Raw genomic sequence first — 13,012 nt, forward strand, 5'->3', positions numbered from 1 at the left:
AGCTTACAGCGTCTTGCGACTTGGAAGCGGATTCAGAGGACAGGACAGAACACTTGGCTAAGTGAATCTCTGTCTGCCTGTCTGTCTGTCTGTCTGTCTCATTGGTTGGGTTATTTCCATTCTCTTAAGGAGCACATAGCTCACACCACACACACAGACACACACAAACACACACTCTCTGTCTCTCTCTCTCCTTCATTCTGCGGGTTAGAAAACTGGTAGGGGTCCCTGGGAGCTGCAGGTTTCCTAATCGTGTCTGCACCTAAGAACAGTAGGGTCTTGTCTGGCTCTTCTTATGAACGGTCCCCCAGCCCGGACTCCCCAAGATCCACGCTAGCCTCACCCAGCTTCTCCCTCTCCCCTCTCAGAAACTCAGACTTAAGAGGAAGCTCCTCACCAGGGATCCGGAGCTACCGTTCACCATCCTCTAGGGCTTCACCACACTCACCTCTGTCATCACCAGAATCCCACAAGCTCCCATTTCCCTTTCCTCCCCGTGATGGGCAATCAATGAAGCCATTGGGCTCTCCCGTGTCCTCCTCTGGGGATTCTTTAGAGTCACCACGTTCATCAATCATATACCACATGTTCTTACTGCCATCACCCAGCAGCTCACCCCCAGCTCTCGGGGAGTCTCCTGTGGCTCCCAGCTACTCTCCAAACAACCCCAGATTTCAGCTGCAGTCAGCCCCCCACACCCAGGAATCACCTACAAACTCACGAGCCTCACGGTGCTCCTCCCCTATGTCTTTCATCTCTTCACCACCGGGACTCAGGGACTCTCCTGTGTCTCCCGGTTACTCTGCAACCATCCCCAGGTTTCTGCGGGAGTCCGCCCCATGCACCCAGGAGTCCCCCAGAAACTCACAGGTCTCGGGAGATTATCAGCGGTCCCCCAGCCCTGACTCCTCAAGATTCATGCCTGCCTCACCCAGCTTCTCCCTCTCCCCTCCCAGAAACTCAGACCCAAGGGGCAGCTCCTCACCAGGGATGCGGAAGTACTCTACATCCTCCCGCAGGGCTTCACCACTCTCACATCCCTCATCAACAGAATTTCACAACTTGACATTTCCCTTTCCTAACCAAGCTGGACAGTCACTGATGTCATTGTGCTCTCCCGTGTCCTCCTCTGGAGATTCTTCACAGTCACCTCATTCATCAATAATATACCATATGTTCTTACTGCCATCATCCAGCAGCTCACCCGCAGGCATCAATGACTCTCCTGTCTGTCCCAGCTACTCTCCAACCACGCCCACATTTCAGCGGGAGTCAGTTCCAGGAAGCCAGGGATCACCACCAAGCTCACCACTTTCACTCAGTTACTCCCCAGTCTCTAGCACGTCTTTATCCCCAACCCTCAGGGACTCTCCTGTCTGTCCCAGCTACTCTCCAACCACGCCCACATTTCAGCGGGAGTCAGTTCCAGGGACCCAGGGATCACCACCAAGCTCACCGCTTTCACTCAGTTACTCCCCAGTCTCTAGCAAGTCTTTATCCCCAACCCTCAGGGACTCTCCTGTCTGTCCCAGCTACTCTCCAACTACGCCCAGATTTCAGCTACAGTCAGTTCCAGGCACCCCGGAATCACCACCAAACTCACCAATTTCACTCAATTACTCCCCAGTCTCTCTCATGTCTTCACCAGCCCTCAGGGACTCTCCTGTGCGTCCCAGCTACTCTCCCACCACGCCCAGATTTCAGCGGGTGTCAGTGCCAGGTACCCAGAAATCACCACCTAACTCACCAATTTCCCTCAATTACTCTGCAGTCTCTCTCACGTCTTCACCAGCCCTCAGGGACTCTCCTGTCTGTCCCAGCTCCTCTCCACCCACGCCCACATTTCAGCTGGAGTCAGTTCCAGGCACCCCGGAATCACCACCAAACTCACCAATTTCACTGAGTTACTCCCCGGTCTCTTTCATGTCTTCACCCCCAGCCCTCAGGGACTCTCCTGTGTGCCCCAGCTACTCTCCAACCATGCCCACATTTCAGCGGGAGTCAGTTCCAGGCACCCAGGAATCACCTACAAACTCACCAGTTTCACTGAGTTACTCCCCAGTCTCTCTCATGTCTTCACCCCCAGCCCCCTGGGACTCTCCTGTCTGTCCCAGCTACTCTCCAGCCACGCCCAGATTTCAGCGGGAGTCAGCCTCCTACACTCAGGAATCACCTACACACCCACAGACCTCACTGAGATCCTCCCTGGTCTCTCTAGGTCTTTGCCCTCAGCCCTCAGGGACTCTTGTGTCTCTTTCAGCTACTCTCCAAACTTCTCTAGATTCCATCTGGAGTCAGTTCCAGGCACCCAGGACACACCACCAAACTCACCAATTTCACTGAGTTACTCCCCAGTCTCGCTCACGTTTCCAGCCCCAGCCCTCAGGGACTCTTCTGTCTCTCTCAGCTACTCTCCAACCATCTCCAGATTTCAGCTGGACTCGGCTTCCCACACCCAGGAATCACCTACAAACTCCCGGACCTTGCTGCAACCCTCCCCCATTTCTTTCACCTCTTCACCCCCAGGCTTCAGGGACTCTCCTGTGTCTCCCAGCTTCTCTCCAGCCTTCCCCAGATTTCTGCCGCAGTCAGCCCCAGGTACCCAGGAGAACCCTAGACACTCACAGGCCTCACGAGAATATTTCCCTGTGAACTGTATCTATACAGGGATGGCGCCCACGTATCCCTCAGTCACCCCAAACCCATCTCCACTTACACTCAGACACTCCCAGGGCCTCACAGCTACTCCCCGTTATTGTCCTTCAGTTCCAAGCCCTGGCCAATCTGCTAGCCAACATCACGCAGTCACCTGGCCACTTCTCCACGTTTCTGGTGAGGGCCCCACACCCAGCCGCAGAAGAGCCCCTCCTGCATTCCGTCCTCACGCACAGGCCTGTCCATCTACTTGCTACTGTCACACTCTTGCCAGCAGAAGAGGCCTCTCTAATGGCCGATATCACCACCCAGGCTATCCTCACCCCACAGCTGTGCAGCGGGACACTCCTGCTGGCCCACGTGGCTGCCAGAGCCCATGCTGACACGAACCTCCAGCGTGTCGGCGTCCCTGCGGGCGACACTACCTGTGACATGGCTAGCATGACCCTCCTCCCTGGTAGTGACACTGTTGATGTGAGCCCCAGTTTCAGATCTGTCATTTGTAAATAGGACCATTTTCCCTTTTCTCTCTTTCTTCCATTCACAGGGCTTTTCATTCTCTCTGTTTCTGCCTCCCTTTGAGATATTTACTCACCTTTTTCTCTTTCACTGTGTCTGCCGTGGTCTCGATGAGACTGCGCCACATAAGATTCCCCCATTAAAAGTCATGAATTGAGTGGCTTTTACTATATTTGTGGTTGTGCACATTCAATTTTAATTCGCAAACCATTTTAGAACATTTTATCCCCCCCACCAGAGAAAAACCTTGTAAACATTAGTCACTCCTCATTCTGTCTCAAAACTTCTCCCGGACCCTCAGCCCTAGGTAACAACAACATAGAGCGCTCAACCCTATATCCATAGATTTGCATATTCTGGATATTTCCTATCAACAGAATTATACAATATGTGAGCTTTTAGGACTGACTTTACACTTAGCGCAATATTTTGAAGGTTCATCCACATTGTAGCATTACCCACCGTGGGAAACCATTTTTTTTTTTGGTTTTAGTAACACCAGGTGTTTTCTCCTGCCTGCCTGCCTGCCTTCCTTCCTTCCTTCCTTCCTTCCTTCCTTCCTTCCTTCCTCCTATTTCTTTCTTACTCCTTCTGCCCTTTGTCTTTTATATGCCTTGAGTGCATCCTACTTTCTGTGGTTTTTTTTGGGAAATTCTTGACAATTGCAGTTGCGTTATTGTTTTTATTTACTGATATCTCTCTTTCATGGTTTTCTGTCAATTGTAAACCTCTATTGGTTTCTCCCAAATCACTAAGTATATTTTAATTAGGTACGCCTGTTTTTCTTTATACTGCTATTTCTGGAGTATAGGGTTACATACTGATTAACCCAGTGTAACTCATAGCGCATCTAATATCCCAATAAAAGAACCATAATGTTGAAAAATCATAAATCAGACCATCATAAGACAGGGTTTGTCCCTGGATATGGGTTTCATCAATTCCGTTGTACTCATTAATGCTGTACACCTTTAACAATGGCAAACTGGTTGGGAAGGGATAATACTAGCAGTTTAAAATTCAGTTGTTACAGGCATCCCACTTAATATTTTGTGATTTATATGAGGGAGGATGAGGGCTGAAAGGTCATCTTGGGTCTTGGAACAGATTCATGGGCCCACATTTCATAGCGATTGTTCCTTATTTCTGCATGTTAAGAACTCCAATTTATTGATTTCCCAGGGTAATGAGAAAATTCTGTGAGTGATATATGACATCCACCCCACTCACAGGAAATGCTCTCCTGGATCAGAAACTGATCTGGTCATTGAATTATGATGGAGAACTCATAAAGATTCCATGGAGAAATTGATATTCAAGTTGGGTCATGAATTCTGAGTAAACGTTTAAAAACAAAGGACAGGACAGCCTTACAGACTGAACAACAGCAACAAAGTCAGAGACTTGTAGAAATGGAAGACCGGGCTGGAAACTAGGACAGTGCATATTCAAGCAAAAAGGGGTGGGTTTGTGAACAAATGCCTGGAAGCTTTGGATGCTGTGGAGCCCTTGACAGTTTTTGAGAATGTATCAAAACTAAGTAGTCTATTTGGAAGTGAGAGTCCTGGAACTTCTAGGATGTAATTTTTGAACAATAATGAGAAGGGAGTAATTAGGAAATGTGTTATCACTCTAACAGACAACTCTTGTTATGGCACAGAAAAAGTTATGTCTATCTTGGCAACAGAATTGTATCTCAGAAAATATTTAATATATAATATATAGAATAATGTAGTAAGTGATCAAAATAGTATTTCAATCTATAGGGACAGAATAAATTTTTCAGGAAATAGTGTTGACAAAACTCAACAAACATTTGGAGAATCAGAAAACAAGATCTTCCTTTCATACCACACACAGGGATTAAAAACAATAGAAGCATTAGAAGTGAATATAGACATGTGTTTATTGGGAGTCAGGGTAAGGAAAGCCTTTATGATCCTACAGGAAAATACAGAATCCAGAATAAAAAGACAGATAAATTTGGACAAATCAAGGTGTTTTTAATTTAAACTTCTTTACCGTATAACATTTCAAACTGGGAAATAATTAATCATTTATAACAGAGTCAATACCATTAGTTTAGACAGAATTTAAAATAAATGAATGAAGAAAGTGGGCAAAGGATACAAACAGAAAATTCACCACCATTGATATATCAATGTCTGTTCAACATTTCCATGATCAAGGAAATGCAGTCAATAATAAGTCAGCATGTTTAGTCTATCAAATCGTGATAAAATTAAGAAAATGATTATTTCTAGTTTAGCTACACTGAAATTGGAAGTATCAGTTTACTGGAGGACAAGGTAGTATGGGATCTAAAAACCAAATTATCCTAGGCAACTATTACAAATGATTTCATTATGTAGTGAAAATCTATCTACAATATACGATCTGTGATTGAATAAAAATGGTTACAAGCTATTATGGGCCATTTGGGAGAGGGGATTTAAAAAAATGTACAAGCTATTATGGGCCATTTGGGAGAGGGGATTTAAAAAAATGTATATAGACCCACAAACATCAGAAAATAAATAAGCCAAGATCTTAATAGTGTGTTCACGTGTGCTAGGATTACAGAAGACTTTAAATTCATTAGAATTTTTTTCTTTCTTTATGTTGAATATGCACACCTTTTGAAATAAACCTCATAATTTACACCAAAACAACCAGTAAGACTACATATCCAATGGTGATGGATATGGATTTTTTTGAGAATATTGTAAGGTTTTCTTCAACACGAATATGTCAGGAGTAAGTAAAGACTTCCTAAAAATACAAAAAATTAGCCGGGCACAGTGGCGGGGGCCTGTAATCCCAGCTACTGGGGAGGCCAAGGCAGGAGAATCGCTTGAACCCAGGAGGCGGAGGTTGCAGTGAGCCGAGATCACGCCACTGCACTCTAGCCTGGGCGACAGAGCGAGACTGCATCTCAAAAAAAAAAAAAAAAAAAAAAAAAAAAAAAGAAGAAAGAAGAAAGAAAGAATGAAAGGTGTGGTGGTGGTGCCGAAACACGACCATAGGACACCATGCAGGGCCACCTCTCTTTGCTGAGTAGCGGGTGGAACTCGAGGGGGCGCTCATTTATGGCCCTATGTTGACCCTAATTCAGACCTCCCCACGGAGGGTTCTGGGAAATATACGACTGTCTGGAGTCACTCACTTCCGCTTCCGTCGGGCACCCTACTAAGCTCGTCTCAGACAATGGTGAAGCACTCCGGGAGACACTTACATTTACGAGTTTATTATAAAGGATATTGCAAAAAATTCAGAAAAAAAACCTTCATGGGGCAAGGCATGCGGAAGAGGTGCACTACCTTCCAGGAAGTTGTATCCAGAACCTCTCTAAACCTAGTCCTTTTGAGGATTTATGGAGGCTTCATTACATAGGCATGATGGGTTAAACCATAGGCTATTGATGATCAAATCCACCTGCAGCCTCTCTCCCCTTCCTGGAAATTGGGGTCGAGGCTGAAAATCACACCCCTCCGGGCCAACACGGTGAAACCCCGTCTCTACTAAAAATACAAAAAACTGGTCGGGCACGGTGGCGCCTGCCTGTAATCCCAGCTACTCGAGAGGCTGAGGCAGGAGAATTGCTTGAACCCGGCAGGCAGAGGTTGCACTGAGCCAAGATTGTGCCACTGCACTCCAGCCTGGTGACAGAGCGAGACTCCGTCAAAAAATATAAATAAATACATACAAGATGATCAATGAAGCAGTATTCTTCAGAGTAACCTCCACAAGAACTAGAATACCATCAAAAGAAGACTGTTTACATGAAAAAAACAAAATTGGCAGAGCCACATCATAGCATACTCTGCAACCTCTTAAAGAATGAGATGCGCTGTTGTGACAAAATTCCCAAACTAAATTTTAAATAAAAGGTGCAAAATTTTGGCAAATTGATCTCATTTTATGTAAAATGATACTCTCTCTATATATACACATATATGTACATACATATATGTATATGTGTATATATAATGAAGGTTAACCTCCTAGGGTTCAACATGTTAGCCAATAAGTATATATGAGTCCGATGGAGCATCCCTAATCTGAGATCTGAAATGATCTAACATCTGGAATTTTCTGAGCACTAACAAGACGACACAAGTCTAAAATTCAGCACATCAATGCTCAACACAAACACTGTTTCATGCACAAAATTATTTAAAATAGTGTATGAAAACATCTTCAGACTATGTGTATACCTTTGTATGTAAAACATAAATGTGCCAGGCACAGTGGCTTACGCCTGTATTCCCAGCACTTTGGGAGGCCAAGGTAGGCGGATCATGAGGTCAGGAGTTTGAGACCAGCCTGACCAACATGGTGAAACCCCATCTGTACTAAACATTAAAAAATTAGCCCAGCATGGTGGTGTGCACCTGTAATTTCAGCTACTCAGGAGGCTGAGGCAGGAGAATGGCTTGAACCAGGGAAGCAAAAATGTCCGTGAGCCGAGATTGCACCATGCACTCCAGCCTGGGAGACAAAGTGAGACTCCATCTCAATAAAAACAAAACAAAACAAAACAAAAAACAATTTTATGCTTAGGCTTGGGTACCACCCTCAAGATATCAGTTTTTTGTTTCTTTTTTTTAATACTTGAAGTTTTAGGGTACATGTGCACAACATGCAGGTTAGTTACATATGTATACATGTGCCATGTTGGTGTGCTGCACCCATTAACTCGTCATTTAACATTAGGTATATTTCATAATGCTATCCCTCCCCCTCCCCCCACCCCACAACAGTCCCCAGTGTGTGATGTTCCCCTTCCTGTGTCCATGTGTTCTCACTGTTCAATTCCCACCTATGAGTGAGAACATGCAGTGTTTGGTTTTTTGTCCTTGCGACAGTTTGCTGAGAATGATGGTTTCCAGCTTCATCCATGTCCCTACTAAAGGACATGAACTCATCATTTTTTATGGCTGCATAGTATTCCATGGTGTATATGTGCCACATTTTCGTAATCCAGTCTATCATTATTGGACATTCGGCTTGGTTCCAAGTCTTTGCTATTGTGAATAGTGCCGCAATAAACATACGTGTGCATATTTCTTTATAGCAGCATGATCAGTATGTTTATGCCAATACTCAAAAAATCTTTCAGCCTCTACTTCAGACATTTACTCATCCTCTATCCTGTGTCTGCTCCTGTCTACACATGGATGCCCTGGATAACATTCACCCGTTTAAGGGGATGAATTGTATGGCCTTTAGTATATTCATAATTGTGCACAGTCCATTTTAAATTGCAATAACATTTTATGACATTTTCATCAACCCCCCCCTAAGAAAATCCCTGTAAATATTAGTCATTCCTCATTCCATCTCAGGGCCCCAACCCCAACCCCCAACCCCAACCACAGCCCTAGGTCACAGCTCCATAGAGAGCTCCACTCTATCCCCATAGATCTGTCCAGTCTGGAGAGTTTTTATGAACAGAATAATACAACATGTGAGCCTGGGCAAATTAAGTCTGCCAAACTTAGAAAAATGAAAGGATGTGAGCAGGTCTATATTGGATATGTGGAAATGGAAAGGGATAAGTTCACTGGGGGACAAGGCGGTAACGTTCCGAAAAACTGAAGGATCCCAGGCAGGCACTGCAAATAATTTGGTTATGTAATGATGTGGCAAACTATCCGTGATATATGACCCTCGGGGAAAGAAACGGATACCAAATACTATGCCATTTGCGCGGAAGGGCTCTTTAAGTATGTATACACACTCACATAGATCAGGGATCAAGTGTGAGTTTCATTTTTTCTTACATGTCTTTATATGTATGGAATGTGCACCACTGTTAAAATAAACACGTGAAGGGCATTTACACCCAAGCACCAGTAATGCTCCATATCCCTGGCGAGGTGATGATAGATTTGTCTGAGGATACGGGCAGGTTTCCTATGATGCAAGTATAAATGAGGCGCAGAATAGACATTCAATGTGGTACCACTTGAGTGAAAACAAACACACAAACCCCCAAAGTCCATCTCCAACCGTACACACATATATCGACCTTCATCCTCTCTCCCATCCCCAGAAACTGTGTATGGGGCTGAAATTTCCACCCCTCAAGTGTTGGCTTGGTCTTTCCAGTGAGGGGCCCCAATCCCATCCTGAAGCCACCAAGCGGCAGCCAGAGGAGGGGCGAAACTCCGCCCTTTCCGCCGTTGTCTCTGATCTGAGACAACAGAGGCGAAATTGTTAACGATGGCATTCTGGGAGAGAAATGGAATTAACAACGGACAGGAGGTTGTGTAGGAATGGGGGCTTGCATTTTAACTACTTTGAGACAAACTAAGCAAATATGAACTTAAACGTTCATATACTTTACATCAGGAAAAAGGAAGAAATAAAGTCCTAGCAATATGCAGACATTATTAAGGAAACTGGCAGTGAAATCAACAAAGTCTCAAACCGAAAAAGGGATGGACCAATTTTTGGTTGAAATAGTGCTTCTCAATCTAGGTGCCCTGAAGTCAAGTCTATGAATTTGATCGCATATTAAAGGAAGAACAGATATCAAATTATTGGAGAAAATTATCCTGAACACATACGACAGATAGTAGCTAATTGCCCTAAGAGGGTGTGGTCACCACACAAGTGAGTCGGGGTGGGGGTGTGGGGGACAGAAATGAATACTTGAAAAATGGGTGAACAGCCGGGCCTGGTGGTGTGCACCTGTGGTCCCAGCTACTCAGGGGGTCTATTCGGGAGGATTGCTAGAGCCCAGAAATTGGAGGCCGCAGTGAACTGTGAATATGCCACTACACTTCAGCCTAGGTGACGCAGAGACCCTGTGTCTAAAGCGACTTTTCAAAATGAAAACATTGAACAATGAGCAAAATATTTCCAAAGGCTGTGAGCAGAAAAATGACAAAAAGATATCAACTATGGCCACATTTATTGTTAGCAGTGAGAACAATTAATGCCAGTATCCTTTTCATATTTCAAGCTGACCAAGACTAAACGTTTCTTCCTGTCAATCCAGTGACCCTCAATAGTGTGAGAAGATCGACCCTTTTCCATTCTAGGCTGAGTGGCAGAAACAAAATCAAAACGGTTTTTCCTTTGCTGTCACACCACAGCAGTCGACACAGGTGACTCCTGAGACCAGGTGTGTGGGGATTTCTCTCTATCGAGCAAGCACGCAAGCAATTCTGCTGTAGATAGCAGCCAAGTGTTCACAAATTCAATGAGAAAACTATCTACCTGGACATAGCATGAGATCCCACAGGTCCAGGGCTCAGTCCCACAAGACTGGCCTCCACTGGAACGACAATGGCATGCCCCCAGTTGTTTGACCTGTGCTTCTGACTCTAAATCAGAATTCCACCACCATTTCCTTTTTGAATTCCATTAATCTGCCTAGAGCAGCTGACAGGACTCAGGGAAACACTTATGTTTAGCAGTTGATTCTAAGGAAATGACAGAACGTACAGGTAAAGAGATGCACGGGACCAGGATTCGGAGGAGGGGTGCACTCCCTTCCCAAGTGTTCCATCCAGAAGGTCAGTCTGTAAACCCATCCTTTTTGGGGCTTGTTGGAGGATTCATTCAATAGGCCTGAAGGATTAAACCATAGGCTGTTGGTGATCAATTCAACCTTCATCCTCTCTCCCATCCCTGGAAACTGAATATGGAGCTGAAAGTTCCACTCCTCTAGTGATGGCTTAGTCGCTCCAGTGAGAGGCCCCAACCCTGTCCTGAAGCCACCAAGGGGCAGCCAGAGGAGGCGTGAAGCTCCGCCCTTTCCGCTGTCAGGCCCTGTCCGAGGCTACTTAAACCCGCCCTATCCGGCCTGCGCTCAGATCCTCGCAGAGGAGTGAAGTGGCCAGAGCCTTTCGCTGGTTCTGCGAGCACCTGGAGCTTACAGCATCCTGCGATCTGGAAGCTGATTCAGAGGACAGAACAGAACACTTGGATAAGCGAATCTGTGTCTATCTGTCTCATTTGTCTATTCCCATTTTCTTAAGGAAGACACAGACACACACACACACAAATACACACACAGTGCCCTTCATATACTGGCGGTCATGAAAGGGGTAGGTGACACTGGGAACTGTGGGTTTTCTAATCATGTCTGCCTCTAATAACGGTGGGGACTCACCTGGCACCTCCTATGAGTGGTCTCCAAGCCTGGCCTCCTCAAGATGCATGCCAGCCTCACCCAGCTTGTCCCTCTCCCCTCTCATAAACGTAGGCCCAAGAGCGGCCTCCTCACCAAAGACCTGGGGCTGCTTTTCATCATCCCGCAGGGCTTCACCAAGCTCACCTCCATCATCACCAGAATGCCACACTTTCCCATTTCCCTTTCCTAACTGTGATGGACAGTCACTGAAGCCATTGTACTCTCCCATGTCCTCCCCTGGGGATTCTTCAGGGTCGCCACATTCATCAATAATATACCACATGTTCTTACTGCCATCTCCCAGCAGCTCACCCCCAGCTCATGGGGAGTCTCCTGTGTCTCCCAGGTCCTCCCCAGACAACCCCAGATTTCTGACCCAGTCAGCCTGCCACACCCAGGAAGAAGAGAGACACTCACAGACCTCACTGGGATCCTGCCCTGTGTCTCCCATCTCATCACCCCCAGCCCCAAGGGACCCTCTCATGTCTCCCTTGTTACTCTCCAACCATCCCTAGATTCCTGCAACGGTCAGCCCCAACCAGAGTATAACAACCAGAAACTCAGGGGCCTCACAGGGCTCTGGCCCCATGTCTCCCAACTCTTTACTCCAGGCCCTCGGGTACTCTCCTGTGTCTCCCAGCGACTCTAACATCATCCCAAGCTTACTGCAACACTCAGCTCCCCAAACCCGGGAATCGCCTACAGACTCACAAATCTCAGGGCCCTCTTCCATCATGTCTCCCATCTCTTCACCTACAACCCTCAGGGACTCCCCTATGTCTCCCAACTCCTCTCCCACTGCCACCAGATTTCTATCGGGGTCAGCCTCTCACATGCAGGAATCACCTAGAAATTCAGAGACCTCCTTGTGCTCCTCCCACATGTCTCTCATCTCTTCAGCACCATGCCCCAGAGACTCCGGTTTCTCCCAGCTCCTCTCCATCCAGCCCCAGGTTTCTACAGCAATCAAACCCGCACAGCCAGGCAACACCCAGAAATTCAGAGTCCTCACTGCAGTCCTCCCCCGTGTGTCCCATCTCTTCACCCCCAGCCCTCGGGAACACTCCCACATCTCCCAGTTACTCTCCAGACCTCCCCACATTTCTCCGCCAGTCAGCCTCCCACACCCAGGAAACACCTGGAAACTCAGGGTTCTCACGGGGCTCCATCTCCATGTCTCCCACTCTTTACTCCAGGCCCTCAGCTACTCTCATGTGTGTCCCAGCTACTCTCCCATCATCCCAAGAATACTGCAACACTCGGCCCCCCACACCCGGGGGTCACCGACAAACTCACAGATCTCAGTGCCCTCCTCAATCATGTCTCCCAGTTCCTCACCTACAGCCCTCAGGGACTCTCCTGTGTCTCCCAGCTCCCCTCCAGCCATCCGCAGATTTCTCTTGCAGGCAGCCTCTCCTGCCCAGGAATCACCTAGCAACCCACAGACTTCCCTGTGCTCCAGGCCCATGTCTCCCATCTCTGCATCCCCATCCCTCAGAGACTCTCCAGTCTCTCCCCACTCCTCTCCAACCATCCCCAGATTTCTCCTGGGGCCAGCCCCTAACACACATGACTCACCTGGAGACTCAAAGACCTCAATGTGCTCCTCCCCCACCTCTCTGACCTTTGTACCGCCATTCCTTAGGGTCTCTTCATGTCTCCCAGCTACTCTCCAGCCATCCCCAGTTT

This window comes from Pongo abelii, chromosome 20 (genome assembly GCF_028885655.2).
Source record: "Pongo abelii isolate AG06213 chromosome 20, NHGRI_mPonAbe1-v2.0_pri, whole genome shotgun sequence".
Classification (NCBI taxonomy): Eukaryota; Metazoa; Chordata; class Mammalia; order Primates; family Hominidae; genus Pongo; species Pongo abelii.